This window comes from Gymnoscopelus braueri, assembly GCF_963280865.1.
Source record: "Gymnoscopelus braueri genome assembly, chromosome: 21".
NCBI classification, from domain to species: domain Eukaryota; kingdom Metazoa; phylum Chordata; class Actinopteri; order Myctophiformes; family Myctophidae; genus Gymnoscopelus; species Gymnoscopelus braueri.
In genome coordinates this window covers 23,907,428-23,913,889 of record NC_137623.1, presented here as the reverse complement: position 1 = coordinate 23,913,889, position 6,462 = coordinate 23,907,428, and positions in this window count along the sequence as shown.

Sequence of the window (6,462 nt, the reverse complement as noted above, 5' to 3'; positions counted from 1 at the left end):
CAACAGACTCGCTCTCCTCTCACCTGTGCTTTCCTTTTTGCATCCTTTCATCTTCTGTTCTGCCGAGTGCCGAACAGCGGGAGGTCTCTTGAGTACCTTATCTTGAGGTCTGAGGCAAAAAAAAAAACACTGTTGCCGGGTTTCACTTCCCCCGCCCAGAACTGCCAAATTTTTACAGCACCCTCGCGGACAACAATGCAAGGGTAAGATGTGTCTAAAGTGGTAGATTGCCTGATTCACCGGCAAGGACAAAACCCCTATTGTTGCCATCCATCTCTGACAATTGAAAAACAGCCTGAATAAATCATTCATTCATCCCGCTGTCAGTTAAAAGTAGCTCGCGAACAACGTTGCACGCAAACGAGAGACACTTAATGGAAACCGTGAATCGACCCATCCCGGTTCTAGTGCATGTGTACGTGTGTGCATGTGTACGTGTGTGTGTGTGTGTGTGTGTGTGGAGGAGAATGGCATTGGCCTTGTCTTTGCTTTCTGCATGGCTGAGCGTGGTGCTCAGGCCGGAGGGCAGTCAGAGAGAGAGAGAGAGAGAGAGAGTGAGAGAGGGGTCACATTCTGACGCTGCTGGGCTGGACGCCCACTGACTGGATTCCCCTGCCGTGCTGTAAACACCCCTCCGGCGCGGCCCTGTGCTAGGGGGGACACTGGTCTATGCAACCCCCCCCTCCCTCCTCCTCCCCCTCCCCATGTACCATCTGCTTCCCCAATACTGAAGCCACCCAGGCTGTGAAGGAGAGGCCTGGAGAGGGGGAAGCATGGGGGATGCCAGATAGTGGCAGTGAAAGAATCAAGAATGGGGACTTAATCACTTTCAACCTGGTGGCCCTAATTTGGCCTTTGTTTTAAAGGCTTTACAAAATGTATATTTATATATTTTTTTTGTGCAAAATAGCTTATCTCAAGAACGTCTTATTTTTTTGCTAAGTGGTTAAAGTAGCATTAGCTACCAGCCCCCCCTCCCCCACCCTCTCCTCCAGCCCCCCACTCCAATACATCCCCTCTGGTTATCCGAAGCACGAGGGATGCTTCGCTCCATAACATGTGCTCGGACCGGCCGTACAAAAGAGAGAGAGAGAACAGACAGTCACAGTAAATTACCGGGTCCATTTTTTTTACACTCTCAGAGTCAAATAATTAACACTCTGGGATTTCGCTGTAGGTCTATAGCGACGATTGTGTGACGGATATAGAATGTGGCCGTCCGGGTGATAAATGTATAGGGACGAGCACACAGACACCGGATCCTGATTTATTAACAAAATGTGGAAAATTGTAATGGGACTGTCGGAAGACCTCCCGTCAAGATCAGGATAGAATTACTAAGGAACTTAAGGAAGGGCACAGGCCGCCGCAATGTAATCCTGCATTCAACAACACAGCCGAGCGAAGCGCCGGTCCTTTGCAACAGCCACAGCCACCTGGGGGGGAAGAGGGGGTTGATGATTGTTCATTAGCAAACTCAGTGGGAGCCCGCACTCGACCAACCCACCGAGGATCTCTGGATTAGACTCTCTCTGCTCTTGCCTGGAGCGGTCTCCATGCTACAGCATTGGTGGAACAAGAAAAATAGTCTCATCGCAGCAACACCAGAAATATGTTTTTTTTTTTTTTTACAAAGGAAGCATCTTTGTATTGTATTGTATTGTTGGCCAAACAAAGGAATGTTTATTTCATGCTAGGGGAGACACGGTTGGTTCTTTTTATTGTGCTTTACATAGTTATACAAGTGTGACTATCTGTGTGTGTGCAGCACGTGCACCAATACACACACACACACACACACACACACACACACACACACACACACACACACACACACACACACACACACACACACACACACACACACACACACACACACACACACACACACACACACACACACGCACACACACACACGCACGGCTCATGAGCAAGAGCAGCCTAGAGTCATTAATGTTAATGTATATGTGCATTCCCGGGCCTATTCCCTCTGAGACTCTATATATAGGACTTGTAATGATAGCCAGCTTGGGGAGATGAGAGCAGTGAATTAATAAGCCTTGGTAGAAGAAGATCTCTGCATCGTCTCTCCAGACAATGCCGTGGCTCTCTCTCTCTCTCCGTGGAGAAGCTACAGATGAAATGTTAAAGAGCCCCCCACCCCACCCACCACCCCCCCCCCCCTCCCCGTTTCTTTCATTGCATCTCCGCGAAGATGACAATGAATGGATGTCTGGGTAGAGCCAAAATGGTTCTGTGTGTCAAATTGGAAATTCATTCCAGTCTCTTTCCGTCTGAAGCATCTCAGAGAAACTCTCTCCAGGAGATTCCGAAGTGCTCGTCTTGATTTATTGATGAGCCCCGGGAGCAATCTGTGTGTGATTCACGTTTTTTTTTCTTCTCTTTTCTGTAAAGGGGTGAGAGGGGTTAAGTTAAGGATGATGTTGTATGATCATCATGCTAAAGAGAGCAGTACATCCTCCTAGGTTAAGTAGACAACGACAACAACTGCATGCAGTCAAGGCCTGCCCTTCCTTTCCTATTCTGAAAGTAGTACAGGTACTGCAGGCAGACTTCTATTTTTCCCCCCCTTTTTTTTGCAGCGTCCAAATATATATGGTCGAAACTTTATACTTTATTTGTTTTATTTAGACGGGACACCGCATATTAATGAACAACGCATATCAATGTAATGTAAATACCCGGATTTAGCAATGATGCTAATTTTCATCCGCAGTCCCCACCAAAAAAAACTCATAAAAACAAGCAATGATAGATTACATTACATTACATTACACAGGGAAAACAAAGCATGAATACAAAAACAGAGGTATTATACGAAACAGGTACAAAAGGTGCAAAGTAGGCTAATGTCTATTTGTCTATTTGTTACTTGGCTCATAAAACGAAAGAACCTATAGGCTTTGTGAAGGGACTATATATATGGCGGCGGGCGGCATTATCAGCGTGTAATACACACCATCTTTTATCCCAGTGCAGCCAAGTGCAGCAGAGTGATTTGAGGACAAGACCCCTTTCTCTCTCTCTCTCTCTCTCTCTCTCCCTCTCTCTCACTCACTCTCTCTCTGTCTCGCCCGCTGCTGTGATGCAAAGCCAGATGAGTCGGCACCCAACCAGACGTGGGTGAGCCAGGGATAAAGATGCCCGTTGCTAGGAGTGATCGACAGTCTACAGCCCCCCCCCCCCCACACACCCACACTCCAGAACAATATGTGTGTGTGTGTGTGTGTGTGTGTGTGTGTGTGTGAAGTGAGGACAGCGTGCAGTTCTAGCTTGCTTCCTGGAGCTTTATGGCACGCTGCCCCCCCCCGACCCCACCCCCCCCCCCCCAACCTCGAGGTCCGGCTTCCTGAGATCTGACAACCGGGTGGCGAATGTGTAACCTCCCTGTTAGCAAAACATCATATCGTCTCTGCCAGTCGGGCCGAAACCTCCTATCTACCATATTTTAACTTTTTGCGGGTTTTTTTCCGGACATTTTTCGTATTTCTTCTCAAAATATGCTGTTCCAGGGACCCCCCAGATGGAAAGATTTGAGTTAAAAACGTTCACTTTAAAAATATATATATTCAAAGATTTGACACATATTCACGATTTTTCAAAAATAGCAGATCTACTACGAGGACAAGTGAGGTTTCCACCATCCCGACAGAGACGATATCCCCCAGCTATGTGTATGTGGGCGACTGTGGAGCTTTGTGGCTTTGGTGGGAATGTTTGGTGAAAACATCATCACTGGCCCCGAGTGCTGCATGCTGCTGCTGCAGCTTTGAGACATAAGATGTCTACATTAAGAGCAGCCCAGGCCATAATGGGTCGGTGGTTAAAAGTTGTACTGCATTATGGTAATGATGGATTATACTGTGGGAGAAGACTAACCCTAAGCCTCATGTGTTAGTTAGCCCAAATGAACCCCAATCCTAATAGAGCTCCATTAGAGCTCAATGGAGCCTTGCCGAGGACTCTTTATTAGATGGCGTTCGAGGCGCGTTAAGCAGTGCCCCCCCCCTAAAGTGTCTGGGGGGGGGGGGTCTGGTCGGTTAGGTTTCCCCTCAGGTCTGAACTGGATTGATCCCCCCTCCAGGGGTCACGACCCCTTTCCTGTTCGCTTAAGTCACTGATTTTCGTGACATAGCCGCTTTAATCCGGACAAAACGGAGGGGCTATTGTACTTGTGTGCTCGCTGCCACTCCAGACATCTGTTTATGGCCATTAACATTCAACCGAGCAAAGTCACATTCAGATGCTAATCAATTGATCAATATTTGCTCCTCTTGTTTTCATTTGCTGCTAAAGTGAATTAGGCAATTTGTAACGTGGCCGACCGCTGTGTTTGTTTGGCAGTACACTACAATTTGTCCTCGTAAAAGGTCTGACGGTATAACCCAGAAATGCATAAAAGACCGTTTTCCCCTCGGGTTATGTGGGCTTTTTTTTTTTTTTGCGACTTGGAAGAGGTGCTGAACAGAACAGGTTCTCATGTTCCAGTCACAGGTTATGTGGGCTGTGTGTGCCCCTGCGGATGACAAGCGAGCAGACCCTGTGCGCACACTCTTCACCTGTTTGCTTTGTGTTCGCCATCTGTTCCCAAAGACTGGCTTTACAATACCGGTTTGAGATAACAGATTTGTATCATGAATCACTGACAGCCCCTAAACTGAGCGGTTGAGATTGAAACTCAATATCCAAACAGGATAAAAAGAAGAAAAAAAACTGAGCCCCATAGGTGTGTTGCTGCCTGTCGTCTGTCTGGTTATTTATTTTTAATTATAGGCTGTGCTAAATGGCACATTAAGGCATCGCAGACAGAGTAAAAAGGCAAGTAGGTATTATTTGAAAGTAGCTTACAGCATTTGTCCAAAGCCAATTATAGCACGCTATAGCAGTGAAACTAAACCACTTTCGCAACACCAGGTACATTAGCATGTTCATTTCTTTGTTGTTTCGTCTTTCGGAAGCCTAAACTGAAACTGTCCTTTCTTAGTACATTCAGACCAAAATGATATGTCTTCTCTGGAACATAAAAGTCCTCAAGTAGGCAAGTCTTAAAGTAAGTAAACAATGCTGTTTGCTGAATTCAAGTCTGAGGATATTATTGTGAGAGTTTCCTTGATGTGGAAACATCACAAGCAAGCGGCTTCCTAAAATAGCCGTGAATGCACAGAGAAGACCAGAGGGGAGAGAGTGTGAGATGGGAGAGTGGAAATCTGCAACACAGACTCTGTAACGCCTCTTTCATATATATGAACTATATATGCAGGGTTGCCAGATCTGCTTAGATTTTATTTTTCTGCTTCGATTTTATTTGAAAATAGCCGATCTGCTATTTTCAAATAGCTGATGTATATGTTAAAGTGCTCATGTGGTCCATAGTCGCTTCTTTTGGGCTGGTTTTCCTAGACCTGGTTGCTTGTTTCTCTCACAGAATCTGGCAACACTGTATATACGTCCAGGGAATCAGTCTGTTGCCCTTTCACACATGTAGCACACAACAGGGCACTGTCCGTGTCAGGCGTGTTCTTACATATAGAGCATACGCGAGGGGGCCGTGTCTGGGCAGACGCACGTGTCGTGGAAAGTAACGAAGTACATTTACTCAAGTACTGTCATTTTAGGTGTTTACTTTTACTGGAGTATTTCCAATTTTCAGTACTTTTACTTCTACTCCGCTACATCTCAGATTGTGTTATCCTAGCTGTGTCTAGGTGAGACATGACCTTTGACACGAGCTAAATGTGTCAATAGGAGAGCAGGGAGACAAAATACAACCGCCCCAATTGTATAAGTTTACTGTAATAACATACATAATAATACCATACATTGGATTGGATAAAATTACATTTTATTAATTAAAAAAAGTTACATAGGACCACAAATGGAAACAAGTCCCCAGGACTTTTTTGTGTTATCCTTTTATCCTTAATGTCTGACTGTACCAGGTGCCGTTTTAAGTGCATAGAACTGCCTCTTAAATAAAGTTTGTTTGATTGATTGATTGATACAGTATATTAACCCTTTAAGAGCGGGAACGCAGCATCTGTGTGTAATTTTTTGATTTCTTTGGGCTATTCAAAAATAGCAGATATACAAGCTCGAGTGCCGCGCTATGAGCTTGTAGATCTGCTATTTTTTTTAAAAATCATGAAAATGTGTGCAAATATATATATTTTTTTTAGCGGACATTAGTAACTCAAATCTTTGCTTCTGCGGGTCCCTGGAACTAAATATTTTACAAATGTTCGCTTTAAAAAATATATATTCCAAGATTTTCACGAATTTTCACGATTTAAAGAAAATAGCAGATATACAAGCTCATAGCGCGGCACTCGGTGCCGCGCTATGAGCTTGTATATCTGCTATTTTTGAATAGCCAAAGAAATCTAAAAATGACACACGGATGGGTTAAGATGTTGAAAATCATGATAGTGTCTCTTCAGGTCT